Source organism: Diceros bicornis (genome assembly GCF_020826845.1).
Source record: "Diceros bicornis minor isolate mBicDic1 chromosome 2 unlocalized genomic scaffold, mDicBic1.mat.cur SUPER_2_unloc_6, whole genome shotgun sequence".
NCBI classification, from domain to species: Eukaryota; Metazoa; Chordata; class Mammalia; order Perissodactyla; family Rhinocerotidae; genus Diceros; species Diceros bicornis.
Genome location: NW_026690880.1, coordinates 1 through 23222, shown reverse-complemented (window position 1 = coordinate 23222; position 23222 = coordinate 1). Strand labels below are relative to the sequence as shown.

The 23222-nt window shown below is 43.8% G+C and overlaps 1 long non-coding RNA gene across 1 annotated transcript; it reads right to left on the bottom strand.

Moving 5' to 3' along the window:
* Nucleotides 1-7612: 7612 nt before the first annotated feature.
* On the bottom strand, nt 7613-17610 carry LOC131401810 (uncharacterized). The gene is made up of 3 exons (XR_009217990.1): nt 17596-17610; nt 7874-7992; nt 7613-7713 (listed from the first exon to the last, which is right to left on the bottom strand). It is a non-coding gene; the product is annotated as an uncharacterized LOC131401810 (long non-coding RNA).
* Nucleotides 17611-23222: the final 5612 nt, after the last annotated feature.

The following is a 23222-nucleotide window of genomic DNA, read 5'->3' as shown; positions in this document are numbered from 1 at the left end:
TGCAAAAGAATGTAAACAACTTAAATGTCTGTCAGAAGGAAACTGGATAAAAAAATTCTGGTACATTCATACAATGGAATACTATACAGCAATTAAAATAGATTAACAATCAATAAGGCTACTTCTTAAAAATAATGTTAAGCAACTAAAAAAACATCTGAACAAATATAGGTACAGTATCATATCATTGTACAAAGTTTAAAAACAGGTAGAGTAATGCTCTATATTGTTTACAGATACATACATATGTAACAAAAGTATAACAACACGTCTAGGAAAGAAAAAGAATAAATTCAGCATACTAGTAATGTTACTTGCAAACAAGTTATAAAGTAAATATGGCAAAATATTAAGATGGAACAACTCTGGAAATTTGGCTTACTCATTTGTCTATTAATTTTCTATATGATTGAAACATCTCAAAAAATATGGTGAGAAATATAGTATTCTGTGTAAAAGACAGTAAATACTTTGTAGAAAGTAGTAATTCCGTAAAGTAAATAGAAGTTCCAAATGAGCTGAGAATAGTTTTCAGAATATTCTCCTTTGCCTCCTAACCATATACAGTTTATAGCGATCAGGATCATTTTTCGAAAGCTTACATGTTCTTCCATAAACCCAGCAAATATTTTCAATCCATTTACTATCTGAGAAAATGAATGTAGTCACAGATTCAGTATATGTTATGAATTATCAGCATCTTTATCTTAATAAAGACTTAACTGCTGAAAAATCCTTGCAGAATTCATTATAGCAAGCTATGATGGACAAGCTTTACAAGGAAAGTTCATCTTCACCCCACCAACTGTACATTCAGACCATATTGAAGAGTCATGCTTTCTTGTTTACTTAGATTCCTAACTGCAGCAGAAACGAAAATCAAGACTGAAACAATGCCAGTCAAAGAAAACCAGATACCCAACTAGACTAGGACAGAAGTCTAGAAATAAAAAGGGGATTCCTAACTGTATAAACAAAACAAATGCAAGTAAAAGAATTTCCTAGTCTTAACCATCACAGTGGTTGAGAACATGTCTCGGAATCTGACAAATCCGGATCTGTATCCCTACTCTGCCAAAACTGTGGACCAGGAGGTAGAAGTACGAGTTCTAGATCAGGTTCCCACAACTCAGCTGTGTTTCCTTGATCATGTCTTCACTTCTCTAGACTAAGATCCTTATCTGTAATAATCCCTAATTGAAAAACTGTTGTAAGGGAGAAAATGCCTTGGCACACAGTAGGTGCTTGATATTTCTGATTTAAAGGTCAGAAGGGTATAATGAAAAGAAGATGGGCTTTGGAGTAAAGCAAGCCTAAGTGTGAGTCCCACTGTGTGAATCACTGAACCTCAGTCTGTTTCTTCATCTGTGCAATGGAGATAAGATTATCTACCTGATAGAGTTTTGACGAAAATTAGCCAGGCATTGAGATAAGAAGTAAGTAAGGTAATGGATAGAACGTGCCTAAACTCCAGTACTTGACACAGAGGAGGTGATCTACTTTAATCCCCACCTCTTCTAAACCACCTATGCTTAGTCTAGGATCCAGAGACGGAAGTCAGAGACTGTGCTCTCTTGCTATTGCGTGCAGAAGTCTTGGTACATGACTGCGTTTCTCTGAAGAGAATGTCCGTGGATTTCTCATTCCCAGAACTATATCCTAATAAAATAACTGAAAATAGAGGGGAGACTGATATGCACTGTTATCAACTGAGGACTTCCTTGCAATAGTGAAAAAAAATGGCAAAGTCGACCTGGGGATGGAGGGATGGCTAAAAGAGCAACTCAACAGCTTATGAAGCCAATTATACCCTGACCCCTAGCCTATGTGTTCCCAAACAAGCTAAGAACCACTATTCTGAGGTATTTCCCAGTTCTAATATTCTGTGTTTCTATCTGTGCGACTCTTGAGAAGAGATTTGGTCTGGATTTCGGGGTGCGGGACTTATGGCTGCAGAGCCATCTCCTCTCCTTCATCCAGGGGCCCTGGCTGGGAGGGAGTGAAGGTGCAGAGAGACTGCTGGGCTCGGGCGGGTGGGGGCCCATGGGGCAGGGTGGGCAGAGGTCCAATCTCCATGCCCACCCATTCCCCACAGCCCTGAGCACCCCTTTCCCTCCTCACCTGATCTGCTGTGCACACAGCGGCCCCAGACGCTGCAAACAGGGAGAATCCACCCCTAATTACTTGCTGTCCATCATGTTACCAGTCCCTGGTGACCCGTCACTTCCCAGGTGGCCTCCAGCAATGTAAAGAGTGGAGGGACCTGTGATGGCCGATTCTGTGACCGGGAGGAGCCTCCCTCCGTCGTCGGTCACTTCACCTGGCAGGAACCGGAGTCTCTTCTCCCCAAACGCACGCACCTGTTTCTCTGCGTTGGAACCCGGAGCGTCCCAGGATTGCTGACTGTCACCTGAGAGGAGCCGATGGCCTGGCTCCCAGGCCTGGCAGGCGCGAGGGGCCTGGCTGGGACAGGGCCCAGGAATCTGGGGGAGATTCTTGCGAGCTGGAGAGCAAAGTGTGCTCAGGGGCCTGGGAGCTTCTAGTCAAGCTCTGGAAAAGTCCTCCAGGCCCCAGGGCGGAGGTAGAGCCAACCCCCAGAACGGGTGGGCGTTCCAATGGCAGCCAGGTCACAGAGCTTCACTCAAGGGACGTCTCCGAGGGCGTCCCTCATCCAAACTGGGGGCTCAGTGAGGTGGGGGCTTGTTCCCAGTCTAGGCCTAGTGCCTCTGGGAGGCAGGAAAGGAGGGAGGAGGGACGTGGGAGGAGGGAGAGGGAAGAAAGCACTTCCCTGGGTCTTTATGAGGCACCAGGCCACCAGGCTCCACCACCTTCTGCTTCACAGTGGTGCCTGAGGTGTAGGACCACCCTTCCTGGTCTGACAGTTACTCAGGAAGCCTTGGGTTCTCTGGGAAGACAACTGGCCTGGGAATGAGACCATCTGGGGTGGAGTTCAAGCTCAGTCATCACCATCCCTGTGGCCCCTTGACCTTCAGGTGAAGCCCCAGGTGAGCTCCAGGTGAGCCCTGCACAGGGTCCCCACCTGCAACTGTCTGTCCTCTGCACACCCCACGCTCTGCCCAGGGTGACGTGGGCAGAGGAGGGCCTGCCAACTCTGGCCAGGGAGGAGGCCTGCCCCCGAGTCTCAAGGTTACCATGGAAACAAACAGAAAGGGGACAGGGCTGAGCTCCTCCTCCCTGGCAGCTTGGAGACCACCACGAAGGCAGTGGCCTGTGTGTGCCGACATGTCCACTGGCAAAGGGCAGAGGGCTGCCACTTGTCACCCAGAGGGACAGGGCCCTGGGCTCCCACGACTGTCGAGCATGTTCTGGACGCTTCAGTGCTGCTGATGGGGAGAGCTTCTGGGGGGAGGTGTCAGACCGTGGACGTGTTAAAGGTCAGGGGTGTGAAATTACTGCACACGGATAAACCCTGGACACAGTTGCCGAGAAGGCTCTTTAGGTTGGCAAATGTGCTTTGAGGTCATGAGTCAGGGTTTTATAGGCCATTTCTTAGCTGGGCCCCAGGAGGGCTGACGGCTTTGCAGAAAGGTGGCGTCATGTTTAATGAACGACAGATGCTATCATCACCCTCCGCACTGTCGTTCTGGTGACAGGACTGTGGCAGCCCCTGTGGACGTGGCCCCGGGTGGTACCTACAGGCAGAGCCTGGGTTCTGGCCTGGAGTGAGGATCCCTGGACAGTGCTCATGAAGTTTGTACCTCCCTCTGATGTTCCTGCTGTCAAGTCACTGCAGCGAGAGCATCCCTGGGGCCCCTGGTGTCCGGTGTGGCCCTGACGCAGGCCGGCCTTGCAGGATTGGCGGTTCTCCAACGGGACCTGGAAGGGCATCTGTCCCAGGCCCTGGTCCTCCCTCCTCCCTCCTGTCTCCACAGGCATCTGCAGGAACATCCTTGTCCAAATCCCATTCTCCTCGTCCATTCTTATCTTTTGTTTTTTCTCAGCTCCATAATCTGGGCGTGACATTTAGGGGCGAAGGCTGTACGTTCTGCTCTCTGCGGCTCACGCTGATCACGGCTCAGATCTGCCCCAGTCCTGCTTCGTTGCAACAGAATTATTTTTAATAAACAGATTTATTTCTCAATCTGGGAGAAATCACTGCATTTGGCCAAAACAGACATGATTTATGTTTTTAAGATCAGCTCTGCTCTGCTCAAAAAATGTTTAAAGGAAAGATGGGCAGAGACATCTGGGCTCTTAGGGTGAGACTCCAGGGAGAAGGCGGGGATGAGAGCCAACCCAGGACCAGAGGGTGGTTTCTGAGCGGGTCACAGGGCGATGAGTCAAGGAGCAGAGATGCGATGAGTCAAAGCCACAGCTTGAAACTCTAGCCAGGCATCAGCTGCTGTGGTGCTGCTGGAGCCCGGCCCAAGGGGAGCAGGGGTCGGGGGTCAGGGGTGCAGAGGGGTCAGGGGTGCAGAGGGGTCAGGGGTGAGGGGGCAGAGGGGCAGGGGGTGGGGCTGCGTCTGTCTGTCAGGTGTGAGTCCGTGTCCTGTACGGAACCCAGTGCCCAGGGCACCAGCAGGCCTGGCTTCTTCCCTGAGTCCTGGCCAGCAGGTGTGGGCAGGTGAATGAAGCTATGGGGACACTCCTGGCCTCTTCCTCTGGGTGGGAGAAGCACAGAGGAGTCTGTTCAGGCCAGGAGAGAGCTGCTTCAGCATTCTGGTTAGTTCCGTTTTTTTCCAGCACCCCGTGAGTCACACAGTCAGCACGGCATGGACCGCCTCTGACATCCTGCTCTGAGCCTCCCAGACCACCCCCCTAACAGCCTGGTGACATCTCCCGGCCCCTCTGAACAGGGCCTGCTCCAGGCCGCTGCCCCGCAGACAGGTCTCACCGTGGCCCTCGTGGGTGCTGTCCAGAGTGGTCTGTATTTTCTCAGTAGAGCCAGGGAAGGGGCCCTGGACAGGCTGTGGGGACCCCAAGTCCTCTGTAGAAAGTGACTTGGCCAAGCCCTCAGGGGACCCGAGAAGGCCCCAGCTTCTGCCTCAGAGACGGGGCGCTGTTCTCCTTGACACCTCCTGGAACAGGCAGTTTCTCCTCTCCTGGTGTCCTCTTCTCTCTCCTTGTCTCAGCTCACGCCTTCCAGCTGCAGGGGTGTGACAGAGACCTGGACACAGGCCAGGGCTGGGCTGGCGTTCCCTCGGGAACACTTCTGGTGAAAGGGAGCTGTGAGTGTGCGTGCGTGTGTGTGTGCATGTGCGCACACGTATGTCACTTATAAGCATGCCTAAGCCAGCAGTGGCACACAACACACACACGTGCTCATTCTGAGGGTGGGCCCAGTCCCCCTCACGATGCCCAGCGTTTCCCACCGCCTTGACTGTGTCCGCCAGCTTCAGACAAGTGCAGTCAACCGTCAAGAAGAAGAGAGCGCTTGGGTCCCATAGCTGCTCCTGAGGGGACCAGGATGCAGACAGTTGGAGCAGAGGCTCCGCACGCATGTTCCAGGAGCGCCCGCGTGTGGCCAGCCTGGCTGCTCCCCACTCAGGAGCCACACGGCCGGACCAAGTTCTTGAGCGGCTCCAGTCACAGCGTCGCGTCTGTATGGGGGGCAAGCACCCCCACGAAGCTCGTGTCCTGGCCCTGAGTCCCGGCTGTGGCGTGGCCGGCAGAGCCAGCAGCATCCCCCTCATTTCCTCCCACCGCGTCACCCTGTCAGCTCACCAGGACCATCAGACACCCCCATGGGGTCTACAGGTCACTTCTGGGAGGTGGTCAGAAGGGGAGGTGGTGCAGGTGAAGCACAGCAGGAGCGTGTGCTCGATGCACGGTGGCTGCTGTTACAAGATTTACTGTCTTAACAACAGTGTGTCCGGGTTCTGGGGCCCTGCCGCCCCATCCACAGGAAATGAGTGTGCAGGGGAGAGCTCCAGCCCTTAGACCATCACCTGAACACTGAGCCTCCAGGACCGACCTGCACCCGCATTCCTGTCCTGGCAATGCCCCTGGCTGGGCTCCCCGTCAGTTCCCTGCTCACCCCGCCCTCCCGTGCTGGAGCTCTCCACCTCCTCTCAGCTCCAAACCCGGGACCACAGCCCTCCCCCCTGCACTTGGTGGGGAAATACTGCCGCCGGGATCCTTCTGGCTCGCGTCTGCCCCTCTCTGGAGACGCACTGGGCGTGCCAGGGGCGGAGGCTGGATGGGAGCTTGTTAATGCTGAGTGAAACGCAGTCGGATCACAACGCTCCTAGCACAACACTCCTGGGTGCCCCAGCTCCTGCTGCCTGCAGAGTGAGGACCACCCTCCTTCCGTGGCACAAGGGGGCCCCCCAACTTCCCTCAGGTGTAACCTCCTCTGTCCTGACCCTCACCCATCTGCCTCTCACCTGGCGTCTGTTAGCATGACTATCTCTGCTGAGCTGTGAGGCAGAGACCAGACTGCTCAGTGGTGTGTCCTTGGATCCTGGGCCCACTCTGACCAGTGGGCATGTGTCAGGCTGACACTGAATGACTAGTGGGCATGGTGTCAGGCTGACACTGAACGACTGGCGGGTTGGTGGGGATGAGGGGGGAGAAAAGGAGGTTGGCTTTATTTTTCCCTAAGGACATAGAAAGAAGGAGGGGGGGTGGCTTCTGGGCAGGAGCAGACAGCTGTGCTGAGACAGGGACTCTGAAAACAGAATAGGCTCCAGCTGTCCTCTCCTCCTCCCTCCTGTGGTAGCCGGCCCCAACCCTCGTCTAGTGCACCCGTGGCTATTCAGGGGTTCCGTTCACTACGCTGCACTCATGTCCTCTGGAAGATGGTAATCTATTCAAGTCCCCTGCAGTGAAGCTATCTCGACCTTTGAAACAGATGAAAAGTACACTTTTTCCAAATGTGACTCAAAGGATGTGAGGTTCGTGCACAAGGCAGTTCTAAAAGTGGACGGGTAATTACTGGTTCTGCTTCCTGTAATGATTTTGTGAAATCACGCCACACTGCCTCCCCCACAGAGAACAACTAGAAAATCTGTACATAACGCAACCAGGAGCCACTTGACGGCACTGGGGAGTGAACAGCAGCAGACAGATTCCAGGGGAGTAGTTTGAAGTGAATTCCTGTGGCTTCCAGTCTGGGGCCATGTGCAGTCAGAGCAGGGCATGGGAGGCAGTGGCTCTGGGAAAACCACAGTCTTCACAGCCCAAGAACAAGAAAAATGAAACTGGGGGGCTGTGGTTGTTACCAAACCAAGTGGGCTTGTTACCGAACCAAGTGGGCTCGCCTCCTGGTGAGTTAAATAAGACTATACCAGTGGAAGTTGTCTCACAAAGTAAACTGTATTTGCAGCAAATAGGAGGCCGTGAGGAATCATTTCCAAAGTCATGGCGTCCCAGAACTAAGGGAAGCAGGAACTTTTATTTCAGTTGGGGAATAATATTCAAAAGGGAGAGGTGGGGGTATTCACTAGCACAGGCTCAGTTGGAGAACATGCTTCCACATAATGAGGCCTAAGCTCCTCCTGGAGAGATCTTTGCATTAAAAATAAAGCAAAGGTCATGGGCATAGCTCTTGTGGTGAGGCTTGGTCAGTTTCAGGATGGCTGGTGGTTACATCTCCCTTGAGTGCCTCATTTGGTCAGTTTCAGGATGGCTGGTGGTTACATCTCCCTTGAGTGCCTCATTTGGTCAGTTTCAGGATGGCTGGTGGTTACATCTCCCTTGAGTGCCTCATTTGGTCAGTTTCAGGATGGCTGGTGGTTACATCTCCTTAACCTACAAAAGGAAAAGAAACAGCTTGGAATAACAGTTAATTGCTTCCAAACCCACCTTTGAGTTTCTCCAGGCACCTAGTCCCAGACATGGTCACTGAAGAGGGAGGGGGATTGCAGGAGGGGAAGAAATGTGCAGGGGAAACTTCAGACTCTGCCCTCACCTTTCTGACGGACTGAACCACGCATGCGCAAGCCACTCGCTAACAACAGAAGATCTGAACTGAGGCTGGCGCTGCAGCCAGGAGCCAGTTTGCGGTTCAAGACCAGCTGAGATCACTACCTGCTGAACCAAGAGACACAGTCATTGGTGGAAAATAACAGAATCCAGAATTTCCACCACACCACATTCATAATGTCCAGGACACAGTGCAAAATCACCCAACATCCAAAAATCAAGTAAATGGGACACATTATTAAGAGAAAAGAGGATCAACTGAGATAGATCCCAAGATGACCCAGGTGTTGGAACTGGCAGATAAGGATTTTTCTTCATGTGCCATAAAGCTCGGTTATTAGGTGCATAAACAGTCTGTATTATGTCTTCTTGATAATGGACCCTTTTGTATTTCACAACGACCTCCTTTATTCCCGGTCATATTCACTGTGCCTGAAATCTGCTTTATCTAGTATTAGTATAGCTTCTCCAGCTTTCTTTCAACTAGTGTTAGCATGGCATGTTTTTCCAATCTCTATTTTTAATTTATTTGTGTTTTTATATTTAAAGTGGGTTTGGGGTAGGCAGCATGTAGTTGAGTTTGCTTTCCTATTCAATCTGACAAATTATGCCTTTTAAATGGGGTTTTTAGACCACTGTCATCTAATGTTACTGCTGATAATAGTTAGATTTGAATCTATCCTGCGATTTGTTTCTTATTTGACCAATCTGTTTTTTGTTTGCTTTTTCCTCTTAGACTGCTTTTTTTTGGATAATTTAAGTATTTTTTATGATTCCATTTAATCTTTTTTGGCTTATTCTGGATAAGTCTTTGCTGTGTGCATGCGTGTGTGTGCATGCCTTAGGGTTTACAGTAAACATCGTTAACTTTTCACAGTTTATCTTCAAATAATATCAGACCACTTCATGACGCCTGAACAACCTCACAACAGTACTCTCCCACCCCCACTGCAGCCTCCGTGTCCATGTTGTCACACGTTTTATTCGACATGTTACATACCCCACAGAAAGTGCTCTCTATCCCTTTCTTCACATAAGGTTTCCATATTGTGTCATTTTCCTTCAGCATCTCTCAGCGCTGATCCGCTGGTGACCGTGAATTATCTCAGCTCTTGTGTGTCTGAGAAAGTTGATATTCTATCTTATTTGTACCCTTTGCTGCCAGGCATAGAATCATAAATTAGCAGCTTTTTTTCTCAATACTCTGAAGACCTTGCTTCACTCTGCTCTGGCCTCAGTTCCAGTAAGAGATCTGCCTTCATTCTAACCTTTGTTCCTCTGCACTCAGCAGGTCTTTCTATCTCCTGTCTGATTTCATGATTATCTTGTTATCACCCTATTTAAGCAATTTAATTATAATGTGCCTTCTTCATACTTCTTAGACTTGGGGTTCATTAAGTATCTTGGATATGTGGGTTTATAGTTTTTTTTTTTTTTAATAAAATATGGAAAATTTTCAGTCATTATTTCCTCAAATTGTTTTTTCTGTTTTCTTCTCTTTCTCTTTCTGGGACTCTGATTACATATATTTTAGGCCATTTGAAGTTGTCCTGCAGTTAACTTTCTGTTCATTTTCTTTGGTCTATTTTCTCTCTCTATTTTATTTTGAATGGTTTCTATGGTATGTCTTCAAGTTCATTAACCTTTTGACGGATTTGCTCTTAATCTCATCTAGTAAGTTTTCATTACAGATGTTTAATTACAGACATTTCATCTCTAAAAGTTTTTGGGTCTTTTTCCTATCTTCCATATTTCTACTTAACATCATCAGCCTTTTCTTTTTTTTACTGAAGTATTGACATACAATAATATGATAGTTTCAGGCGCACCGCATAGTGATTTGACATTTATATACATTATAAAGTGATCACCATGATAAATCTAGTTCCATCTGTCACCATACAAAGTTATGACAATATTGTTGACTTTGTTCCCCATGATGTAATCCCATCCCCATGACTTATTCATTTTATGACTGGAAGTTTGTACCTCTTATCCCCTCACCTATTTCACCCACCCCCGACCCCCTACATTGTCAGTCTTGTCTCTAACTTCTTGAACATGTGGAATATGATGACAGTAATAACATCCCATCTTTGTCTATGAATTACGTCATCTGTGCTATTTGTGGTCAGTATCAATTGAGTGATTTGTCTCCTCATTACATGATGTGTTTTTCTGCTTTTTTGCATACCAGGTAATTTCTGGTTGGCTGGTAGACATTGTGTATTTTTCGTTGTTGGAACCTGGATAGTTTGTACTCCTAAAAATATTCTTGAGCTGTTTCCTGGGGCAGAGTTGTGTTACTTTGAAACAATTGGAAACATTCAAGCTGATTCTAAGCTTTGTTAGGTGGGATCTGAGTAACCTTTAGTCCAGGGCTGACTGTGTTCCACCACTGAGGCCACTCTGAATACTGGACACAATCTCCTGCGAGTTATGGGGCTTTCCTAAGCCATGTGTGGACTGGTTGAACCCAAACCATTCCTGTCTGTGTGAGCTCCAAGAATTATTTCCTCTAATATTTTGGTGTTTGATTCTGTAGTGTTGGGTAGTTTCCTCACATGGGTGCACTGGTCATTACTCAGTGGAAGATGCAGTGGGCCCACGGAGAATCTGTGAAGTTCTCTCTTGCTGCAGTTCTCACTTCTTGGGTGGTCTTCCATATGTGCTCTAGTCACCTCAGCCTCCCAGGACACCCAGTGCCATCTCTTCAACTCAGGGAGAGCTCAGGGGTCCACCTGGGTTCTCCTTCCCTGTGCTGGAGCCTGGAATTCTCTCTCCAGGCAGCAGGGCCATCACAGGGCCCACCTCATCAGTTCCAGGTCTCTCAGGGGTCACTGAACTCTGCTGCCTGAGACCCACTGCATGAAAACTACTGTTTCATATATGTTCCCCAAAATTTTCAGTTGTTGTGGGAAGAAGGGTAAATTAGTTCCCTGTTATTTCATCTTGGCTGAAAGCATAAGTATTAAACAAAGATTTTAAAGTGATTGTCATAACTATCCTCCGTGAAGGTAAACAAACATGCTTGTAGAAAATGAAAGAGTAGGAAATCTCAGCAGAAAAATTTAAAAAAGAAAATTTTAGAATTGAAAAATACAATATTAGAAATAAATTCTTCACATGGAATTTAAGTAGAGCAATAGAAATTAACATGGAAAATAGAAAGAAAAAAGGGTGGAAAAATAACAGAGCCTCAGTCACTCTTAAGTAAGATCAAACTTTAATATACATGTGGTCTGCTTCAAAGAAGGAATGGAGAGAGAGAATGTGCAGACAAAAATACTTGAAGAAATAGTGGCTGGAATTATCCAAGTGATGGAAGATAGACATTTGCAAATATGATGCTCAACTAACACCAAGCAGAATGAAGACAGTCCCACATAGAGACACATCAGATCAAGCAGCTGGATACCAAGGCCGAAAAGCAAATGTTGGAAGCAACAGAGAAAAATGACACTTCACACAGAGGGGAATAATGATTTGATTAATAGCTGACTTCTCATCAGAAACTATGGGGACCAGAAGAGAATGAGAAAAGAGATTTAAAGTGTTGAGAGAGAGAGAAAAAAAGACCTGTCAATGCAGAATCGTATATCCAGCAAAAATATCCTTCGAAAATCACTGTTGAAAGACAGCATTTTCAGATTTAGAGAAACTAAGAGAAATTATTACCAGCAAATCTCTACAACAGAAGATGCTAAAGGAAATTCTTTAGGAGAAGGGAAATTATACCAGAAAAGGAATCTCAGATCCTCAGAATGGAATAAGTAGCTTCAGAAATGGTAAATATCTAGGTAAATGTCAAAGGCTACTCATTTTTTCTGCTTTCTCCTTCTAACTTTTGTATAATACACACAACTTACAGTAAAAACTGTAATATTATGGGGAGGGCAGAAGGATGAATAGGTGAGCATAGAGGGATTTTAGGGCAGTGAAACTATTCTGTATGACACAGTAATGGTGGATACATGTCATCAGACATCTGTCCAAACCCACAGAATGCACAACAGCGAGAATGAACCTGGTGTAAACTGTGGACTTTGGGTGATGATGACATGTCAGTGCAGGTTCGTCATCTGTAACAAATACACCATCCGATGGGCAAAGCTGATATAGGGGGGCTGTGCATATGGGAGCAGGGCATATATGTACCAAACACTCAATTTTGTTGTGAAACAAAAACTGCTCTAAAAAAATAAAGTCTTTAAAAAATGATAATATTTTCTTCTGAGGTTCATAAGATATGTAGATGCAGTACGTACAGTTACTACAGCATAAAGGATGGGCGGGGTGGCCCAATATGGCTGCACTATTTCCATATTTTACCTGAAGTACTAAAATGTTCATTGTAAGTGGAATAGGAAAAGTTAGAGATGGAGATTGTGAACCCTGGAGAAATGACTGAAAAAAAAAAATAGCCAATAGGACAAAAAATAAAACAATGTAATCCACCACATCACCAGAGTAAAGAAGAAAATCATGTGACATGCAGAAAATGCATTTGAAGAAATTCTACATCCATTTATAAAAGTCCAGGAAAGTAGAAGTAGAGGGAACTTCTCTAACTTGATACAAGGCGTCCCTGAGGACCTGCAGTCATCACAAACAGTGAGACTAAAGGCTTCCCCTGTAAGTCAGGATCAAGGCAGAGACATCCGCTCTCATTGTCCCCAGTTAACACCACTGGATTCTTAGTTGGTGTGAAATAGCAAGAAAATCAAATAAAAGGCATACAGATTAGAAAGGAAGGAGTAAAACTGTCTTTTTTCACAGATGACATGACTGTCTACATAAAAAATCCTTAAGAATATAGCAAAAAAAAAGGCTACTGGAATTCATAAATGAGTGTAACAAGGTCATAGGATACAAAGTCAACATACGAAAATCATTTGTATTTCTATACAGTGGCAATAAATGATTGGAAATTGACATGTTTTTTCTTTTGCTTGAGGAAGATGGTCCCTGAGCTCACACCTGTGCCAATCTTCTTCTACTTTGTATGGGATGCTGCCACAGCATGGCTTGATGAGCAGTGTGTAGATCCATGCCCAGGATCTGAACCCGAGAACCCAGGGCCGTGGAAGTGAAGTATGAGAACTTAACAACTGCGCCACCAGGCCGGCCCCCAGAAATTGACATTTTTAAAGTGCAACTTACAATAGCAACAAAAATCATAACATATTTAGGAATAAATCCTATAATATGCCTGTAGAATCTCTATGCTGAAAACTACAAAACACTGATGGAAGAAGTAAAAGAAAACTTCAATAAGCAGGGAAATGGTCTTAGTCTATTCGGGCTGCTATAAAAAAACCCACAGACTGGATAGCTTATAAACAACAGACATTTATTTCCCACAGTTCTCGAGGCTGAGAGTCCAAGATCAAGGTGCCAGCACGGTCACATTCTGGTGACAGCCCGCTTCCTGGTTCATAGCTGGTGCCTTCTTGCTGTGTCCTCACACGGTGGAGGGGACAAGGGCTCTCTCTGGAGCCTCTTTTGTTATAAAGGCACTAATCTTGTTCATGAGGGCTCGACCCACATGACACAAGCACCTCCCAGAGGCCCCACCTTCTAACACTCTCAACCTTGGGGGTTAGGATTTCAACATGTGAATTTTGGGAGGACATAAGCATTCAGACCCCAGCAGAAATATACAGTGTTCGTGGATTGGAAGACTCAGTATTTTAAATATTAATTTTCCTTAAGTTGATCTATACCAATTACAATTCCAGCATATTTTTGGTAGAAATTATGAAGTTGATTCTACAATTTATTTGAGTAGGCAAAGTAATTAGAATAGCCAAAACAACTTTGAAAAAGAAGAACAAAGTTGGAGGCCTTAAACTACCTGCTTTCCAGGCATATTATAACATTACGATAATCAATAGTGTGCTGGTGAACGAATAAACACACAGATCAGTGGAACAGAAGAGAGAATCCAGAAACAGAACCACACATGTATGAGCAATTGATATTTGACAAAGTTGCTAAAATAACTTAATGGAGAAAGAATGGTATTTTCAAAAAGAGGCACTGGAAAAATGGAATATTCATATGCAAAAATATCCACCATAATATATAACTCAAAACAAAACAAAACCCCAAAATCCTTGGACCCATGTCTCACACCACATACAAAAATTAACTCAAAGTGAATCATAGCAGTAAGTGTAAAATCTAAAACTATAAATCTTCTGGGAGAAAATATTCATGACCTTGGATTAGGCAAAGATTTCTCAGGTGTGAAACCAAAAGCACACCCATAACAAATTTTGTTTAGTTAAACTTTATCAAAACTAAGAACTTCTTCTCTTCAAAAGACACTGTTGAGAGAAGGAAAACAAGTCAAAAACTGGGAGAAACCATTTCTGCAACACATATCTGTGAAGGCTTTTTATTCGGTGTATATGAAGAACTCTTAAATCTGAATAACAAAACAAACAACCTCGTAAAAAATTGGCAAAAGATTTGAAGAGGCACTTCAGCAAAAATGATACACAAATGGAATGAAAGTACAGGAAAAAATGCTCAACATCATCAGTCATCAGAGAAATTCAAATTAAAACCACAATGAGATACATGTGTGCACCTTTCAGAATGGCTTAAAAAATTAGCAACAATATCAAGTACTGGCAAGGAAGCAGAGCAACCAGAATGCTCCTACACTCCTGCTGGGAAAGCAGAATGTTTCAGCCATATTGGAAAACATTTTGAGAGTTGCTTGTAAAGTTAAAGAAATGTTGACCATGTAATCTTTCTGATCCAGTAATCTTATTCTTGGATATATGTCAAAGAGAATCAAAATGTTACGTTCACACAAAAATCTGTATGTTGATGTTTATAGCAGACTTATTCACAATTTCCAAAAACTGGAAACAACCCAAACAGACAAACTGTAGATATAAATGTTCTTCAGCTAGTAAATAAGTGGCACATCCATCCAATGGAATATTATTCAGTAATGAAAAGGAATAAGCATTTTATATGTGAGACGAAATGGATGACTATCAAATACAATCTGCTAAGTAAAGAAGGTAAAGCTCAAAAAGTTGTTACATAGTGTGTGATCCCATCCCTGTGAGATTCAGGAAGAAGCAGAACTACTGATAGGGAGCAGATCAGTGTTGGCTAGTGGGGAGGAGGGGCTGCCACAAGGGGCAGACAGGGAATTTTGGGAGCAGCAGAGCTGTTTTCTGTCTTGATTTCTGTGGTGGTTTATGAATGCATGTGTTCATAACAAATAGTACTGTAAAATAAAAAAACTTGACTTTTATGGCATGTGAATCATGTCTCCATTACTTCCTTTGGAAAAACCAGTAGGAAAGTTTTAAAAAGACAAATAAAGGGGAAAAAACTGGAGGAAACGAATAGAGAAAGGAAATAAAGTTACAGACCCAAAACTATGTCAATAGCTATTTATTTTTAATTTTATATATTTTTAATAAAAATTATATATTTTAAAGTATCCAATGCTGATTTGATGTACATATACGTAGTGAAATAACTACTTCAGTCAAGTTAATGGACACCTCATCTCCTCACACAGTTACCATTTTTTTGTGATGAGAGCACCCAGCTACTCTTTTAGCGGATCTCAAGTATTCAGCACAGTAGTATTAACTGTGGTCATCATGCTGTACGTTAGATCTCTGGACTTATTCAACCCGCATCACTGCAGCTTTGTACCCCTGACCACCATCTCCCCCCCTCAACCCCAGCCCCTGGTAACCGTTCTAATCTCTGCTTCTATGAGTTCCATGTGTTTTTCTGTTTTTTTAGATTCCACGTATAAGTGAGATTATACCATATTTGTCTTTCTCTGTCTGGCTTGTTTCGTTTAGCTTAATGTCCTCCAGGCTCATCCGTGTTGTCACAAATGGCAGGATTTCCTTCTTTCTCATGATTGAATAATATTCTGTTGTGTATATGTACCACATCTTCTTTATCGATTCATCTGTCAACGGACACTTGGGTTGTTTCCATATCTCGACTACTGTGATTAATGCTGCAGTGAACATGGGGGTACAGATATCTCTTTGAAATACTGATTGCATTTCCTTTGGATATATCCCAGGAGTGGGACTGTTGGATCACGTGGTAGTTCTACTGTTAATTTTTTCCCTTACGTTCTTTTATTTATCATATATGTGCAGATCTGTTTTATGTACAATGATTGGTTCTATCAATCATACCAAGGTGTTCTATTGATACTATTGCTAATTTTTTGAGGAACCTGCATACTGGTTTCCACAGTGGCCACACCAATTTACATTTCCACCAATGGTGCACAAGGGTTCCCTTTTCTCCACATCCTCAACAAGACATGTTATTTTTTGTTTTTTTGATGATGGCCATTCTAACAGGTGTGAGGTGATATCTGATTGTGGTTTGGATTTGCATTTCCCTGATGACTAGTGATGTTGAGCACCTTTTCATGTATCTGTTGGCCATTCATATGTCTTCTTTTGAGAAATGTTTATTCATATCCTTTGCTCATTTTTCAGATGAGTTACTTGTTTCTTGCTATTGAGTTGTATGAGTTCTTTATATATTTTAGATATTAACCCCTCATCAGATTACAGTTTGCAAATATTTTCTCCCATTCTGTAAGTTGTCTTTTCACTCTGTTGATGATTTCCTTTGCTGTGCAGAAGCTTTTTAGTTTGAATGAATCCCATTAATCTACTTTTACTTTTGTTGCCTCTGCTTTTGGGGTCATGTCCAAAAAAAGCATTGCCCAGACCAAACTCAAGTTTTTCTCCTATATTTTCTTCTAATAGTTTTATGGTCTCAGGTCTTAAATTTAAGTCTTTAATCCATTTTGAGTTAATTTTTACATACGGAGTGAGGTAAGGGTTCAGTTCTTCCATGTGTGCAAAACCAGTTTTCCCAACACTATTTGTTGAAGAGACTATCCTTTCCCCATTGTGTATTCTTGACAACTTTGTCAAAGATCAATTTACCATAAATGCATGGAGTTATTTCTGGGCTCTCTCTTCTGTTCCATCGGTCTGTGTGTCTGTTTTAATGCCGGTGCCATGCTGTTTTGATTACTATGGCTTTGTAGTATACATATATATATTTTGGTGAGGAAGATTAGCCCTGAGCTAACATCTGTTCCCATATTCCTCTATTTTTGGTATGTGGGGCACCACCACAGCATGGCTTGATGAGCAGTGTGTAGGTCCGCGCTCAGAATCTGAACCTGTGAACCCTGGGCCTCCGAAGTGGAGCAGGCGAACTTAACCACTATGCTACCAGGCTGGCCCCCATAGCTTTGTAGTATATTTTGAAGTCAGGAAGTGTGATGCCTCCAACTTTGTTCTTTTTGTTCAAGGCTGTTGCTGAACAACCTGTGCTTGAAACTCCTATCCCACCATCTTGTTTGCTCATCATTTTACACATTAGTGGACTGAAGAGTTCAGTTAAAGGCCGAGATTCTCGGGAGGGATATAAAAATAAGACCCAAATGTATACTATCTACAAAAATTGCACTTTAAATATAAAGGCACAGACAGTTTGAAATAAAATAAAAATAAAAATCACAACAATTGGAAATGCAGTAGAGTTGCCTCTTTATGCCTCTTTATGCAGATAGAATCATACATGAGGAAAAATCCGAAGAAACCCACAAACAGTTAGTACAGGTGCTGGAACAACTGGACACCCACATGCAAAAGCGTGAAGCTGGACCCTCACCTCACACCATCCACAAAATGAGTTCAAAATGGATCCAAGGCCTACATATAAGAGCCAAAATTAGAAAACTCATAGAAGAAAACATAGGAGTAAATCTTTGTGACTTGAATTTGGCAATGATTTCTTAGATATAACACCAAAAGCACAAGTAACAAAAGAAAAATTAGACAAATCGGACTTCAAAATGAAAAACTTTTGTGCATAAAAGGAGAATATTAAGAAGGAAAAAAGATAATCCACAATCCAAAATGGCAGAAAATATTTGCAAATCCCACATCTGATAAAAGTCTAGTGGCCACCAGGCCAGCCCCCTCTGCCTGGCAGGATGCCCTGAGTGATAGAGGTCTCAACCCCCCAGCACCTGGACACCGGTCATCTTCCGCACTGCCAAGGAGTGAGTGCTGGACTGTTCTGACTTATTCAGAAACAGTGACGGAGCCCAAATTCCTTTCACAATCACCCTAGAGGTCAACGGCTTCAGTCTGCTCCTAAAGAACACACGGTGTTTGCGAGTCTGAGAACCAAAAGAATTGTCTTCACTTTTCTGAAAAGTGTGTCTTATTATTTCACATTAGTGACCATTTTCAAACTGGCTCCCAGTGGTGCCCTCCCACTTTGTTTATTTCTCTGAAAGTGGCCGTGGCGACTTGGCTGTTCTCTGTTCCCAACCCCCACGGTGTGACAAGGCCGATGACATCCGATTCCTGGGATCCTGACCTAGGTGGAGATTAACTCAGCCTCAGCCTGTGATGGGAAGTGATGGTCCCAGCTCTTCCTCTTCTCCCTCCCCTGTTCTCATCCTCCTGCTCTGCACAGTCTCAGAGTTGCCTGACATCACCACTGACAAGCCCTGCAGAGCCCAGAGATTTCTCTTTGAAGAAAAGAAAAACTCTGGAGAAATCAGAGGGATAAATAAGGAATGTACCCAATTCCTGCCTTGTCCTTCTCCCAGACTAATCCTGCTGATGGCCAAGAGGATGAACAATGAGAGAGAGTGGTTTCTCTCATTAGAATTTTAAAATCCTCCAAGTAATGGATCGTTTTGGAGCATCCTGTGTTTTCCTGCTTGTCCCAATAATATATTATTACTAAACTTGAATAATTTTAATGGGGGAAATTCTTTATCTCATAAAAATGCTGAGCAGGGGATCCATTTAAAAAAATGTTATCAAAGTAACTCCAGGGGTTTACAAGGAACAAGGAGCCTACACCCCTGTGTTCCAGACATCAGCTGAGACATTCTTGCCAGGAGCCAGGGCCCTTGGAGGGAGGGGTGCCCATGACCCTCCTCCAGCAGGGCGGGCCTTCTCAGGTGCGTCCCCCAACATGGGCGCACACACCACAGGATCCTAGGTTAGCCAGTGGCAGGCAGCCGGCTAGGGATATGGGGACAAGTGAAAACTGCTCACTCAGACTGGGACACCCCTGGGCTAAACTCAGGAGCAAGGTGTGATCCAGGCCTGTAGACCCAAAAACCTCACCATGAGTTCTTTCCATCTGGATACGGCAGTGGAAAGGAGAAGGTGCTGGGTGGGGAAAAGCATTACGCTGAAAAGAGCTCCTGCCTCTGCCACCCGCCTGGAGTTTGGTCTCCAACAAGCATGGGTTTTCTCACCTTTAGAGAAACGAGGGGTAGAAGCCATCGAGTTTCCTCAAGTGCTTGAGGGGCCTCATTTTCAGAGCTGCTCAGCTCCCTTCCCTGCCCGCAGTGCGTCCACGGGACCCCAGCCCACGACCCCTCCCTTCCGATCTTTCCCTTTGGAAGCTTCAGATGTGCCCACTCAGGCACCTAGTGGTTTGGGGTCCTGAGCTGACGCAATTTTAATGAGTTTCCATCATTTTCAAAGGGAAAAATGGGAGGGAGGTGGCTTGTTACTGAGACAGATCGCAGCACACCTAGAAGGACAGGACACTCATTTCCATTTACCTCGTCTGATGACCCTCCAGTTCCATCAGTGGTTGAGTGAACGCGGCCTGTTCTTCCCAATCATGGTGCAAGTGTGTAATTTCTCCCAGTGGAATTTGATTTTAATGAGAGGCTAGCTCATAGGAGAGAGTCATTATCTAGATAGCATGCACGCGTCAGGTTAATTTTAAATCAGCTTTTAGGTCAATCTGTCTTAATTAATCCATTAACTGTTTTTGAATAGCAATTTCAATAATTGTTTTAGCATAATACTTGGCAGTGTAATTGCTTTTTGGAATCTGTTCATTGAGATGTCAGAGTCAGATCCGGGGCTCCCTCCCTGTGCCCGAGTTTGTGTGTGTGTGTGTGTGTGTGTGTGCGTGTGTGCGTGCATGTACAAGCATGTGGGGGGTGCTTCCTCTGATTATTAATGAATGCATTTTCACGAGGCTTATTGATATCAGGGAGCCCTGCCTTTATTTTTAAAAAATTGTTAAATAAAATTTTAATGTTAGAATAGTTTTAGATTTACAGAAAATTGTGATGATAATACAGAGTTCCCATATACTTCACACCAAATTTTCCCTGTGATTAGCACCTTACATTAGTATGGCCCCTTTGTCACCATTAAAAAACAGTAGAAAAGATCAATGAAACAAAGAGCTGGTTCTTTGAGAAGATAAACAAAATTGACAAACCTTTAGCCAGACTTACTAAGGAAAAAGGAGACAAGGCTCAAATAAATAAAATTAGAAATGAAAGAGGAGAAATTACAATGGACACCACAGAAATACAAAGGATTATAAGAGAACACTATGAAAAACCATATGCCAACAAATTGGACATCTAGAAGAAATGGATAAATTCTTAGACTCATACAACCTTCCAAAACTGAATCAAGAAGAAATAGAGAATCTGAACAGACAAATCACATGTAAAGAGATTGAAACAGTAATCAAAAACCTCCCAAAAAATAAAAGTCCAGGACCAGATGGCTTCTCTGGAGAATTTTACCAAACATTCAAATAAGATTTAAAACCTATCCTTCTCAAACTATTCCAAAATAGAGGAAGATGGAACACTTCCTAACTCATTCTATGAGGCCAACATCACTCTGATACCAAAGCCAGGCAAGGACAATACAAAGAAGGAAAATTACAGGCCAATATCATTGAGGAACATAGATGCAAAAATCCTCAACAAAACATTGGCAAACCGAATCCAGCAATACATTAAAAAGATCACACAGGGCCGGCCCCGTGGCTTAGCGGTTAAGTGCATGCGCTCCGCTGCTGGCGGCCCGGGTTCCGATCCCGGGATCGCACCGACGCGCCGCTTCTCCGGCCATGCTGAGGCCACGTCCCACATACAGCAACTAGAAGGATGTGCAGCTATGACAGACAACTATCTACTGGGGCGTTGGGGGAAAAATAAATAAATAAAATCTTTAAAAAAAAAAAAAAACACACACCATGATCGAGTGAGATTTATACCAGGGACACAGGGATGATTCAACATCCGCAAATCAATCAACGTGATACACCACATTAACAAAACGAGGAATAAAAACCATATGATCATCTCAATAGATGCAGAGAAGGCTTTTGACAATATCCAACATCCCTTTATGATAAAAAGTCTCAGCAAAATGGGTATAGAAGGAAAGTATCTCAACATAATAAAGGCCATATATGACAAACCCACAGCCAACATCATACTCAATGGGGAAAAACTGAAAGCCACCCTTCTGAGAACAGGGACAAGACAAGGGTGCCCACTCTCACCACTCTTATTCAACACAGTACTGGAGGTTCTGGCCAGAGCAATTAGGCAAGAAAAAGGAATAAAAGGAATCCAAATAGGCAATGAAGAAGTGAAACTCTCGCTGTTTGCAGATGACATGATTTTATATATAGAAAACCCTACTAAAGAATCCATCAGAAAACTATTAGAAATAATCAACAACGACAGCAAAGTTGCAAGGTACAAAATCAGCTTACAAAAATCAGTTGCATTTCTATACTCTAATAACGAACTGACAGAAAGAACTCAGGAATACAATCTCATTTACAATCGCAACAAAAAGAATAAAATTTGGCTTATTATGATTTCAATCTTCTGAAATTTATGGAGGCTTGCCTTGTTTCCCAACATATGGTCTATTCTCGAGAATGTTCCATGAGCACTTGAGAAGACTGTGTATTCTGCTGTGTTTGGATGGAGTGCTCTCTATATATCTATTAAGTCCATCTGGTCTAGTTTTTCATTTAAGTCCACTATTTCCTATTGACTTTCTGTCTGGATGACCTATCCATCGATGTAAGTGGGGTGTTAAAGTCCCCTACTATTATTGTGTTGTTGTTAATATCCCTTTGAGGTTTGTTAATAGTTGCTGTATGTACTTTGGTGTTCCTCTGTTGGGTGAATATATATTTATAAGTGACATGCCTTCTTGGTGGAGTGACTCTTTTATCATTATATATTGCCCCTCTTTGTCTCTCATTACCTGTTTTATCTTGAAGTCTACTTTGTCTGAAGTATGGCAACAGCTGCTTTCTTTTATTTGCCATTAGCTTCGAGTATCACCTTCCATCCCTTCACTCGGAGCCTGTGTTTGTCTTTAGAGCTGAGATGTGTTTCCTGGAGGCAGCATATTGTGGGGTCTTGTTTTTTAATCCATCCCGCCACTCTGTGTCTTTTGATTGGAGAATTCAATCTATTTACATTTAGAGTTATTATTGATATATCAGGGCTTAATGCTACTAGTTTATCACCTATTTTCTGGTTCTTCTGCACTTCCTTTGTTTCTTGTCCTGTGTGTTTTGGACTACCAATTCAGTTTGGTAGTTCTCTATGATGGTTTTCTTAGTTTTCTCTTTATTTATCATACATGTCTGTGTTCTGATTATTTGCTTAGTAGTTACCATGAGGTTTGTATAAAAAATCACATAGATGAGATAGTCCGTTTTCTGATAGTCTCTTATTTCCTTAGACTAAGTCAATTCCATCCGTTTCCTCTTCCCCTTCTAAGTTATTATTGTCCCAACTTATTCCATCTTGTGTTATGGTTTGTGGTTAAAATGACAAGATTATATTTATTTTTGGTGTTTTCCTTCCCTTTATCTTTGCTGTTATAATTAAGTATTTGCTAACCTGTTCTGATAGAGAGCTTCAATTTTTCTGATTTTGTTTACCTATTTTTCTCCTTGCTCACGGATTTGTATCCCCCCCCCCTTTTTTTTTCCAGGTATGAGGGCCTTCTTGAGCATTTCTTGTAGTGGGGGTCTTGTGGCAATGAACTCTCTTAGCTTTTGTTTATCTGGGAAAGTTTTTATTTCTCCATCATATCTGAAGGATATTTTTGCTGGATATTCTTGGCTGAAAGTTTTTGTCTTTCAGAATTTTGAATATATCATTCCACTCTCTCCTAGCCTGTAGAGTTTCTGCTGTGAAATCCGCTGAGAGCCTGATAGGAGTTCCTTTGTACCTTACTCTCTTCTGCCTTGCTGCCCTTAATATTTTTTCTTTGTCATTGACTTTTGCCAGCTTTACTATTACATGCCTTGGAGAGGTTTGGAAAAACTTCAAACTTCCCCAGGTTTGGACTGTTCTCAGTTATTATTTCTTTGAACAAGCTCTCTGCTCCTTTTTCCCCTCTCTTTTCCTTCTCGAATAGCTATAATCCTTATGTTGCATTTCCTAAATGAGTCAGATATTTCTT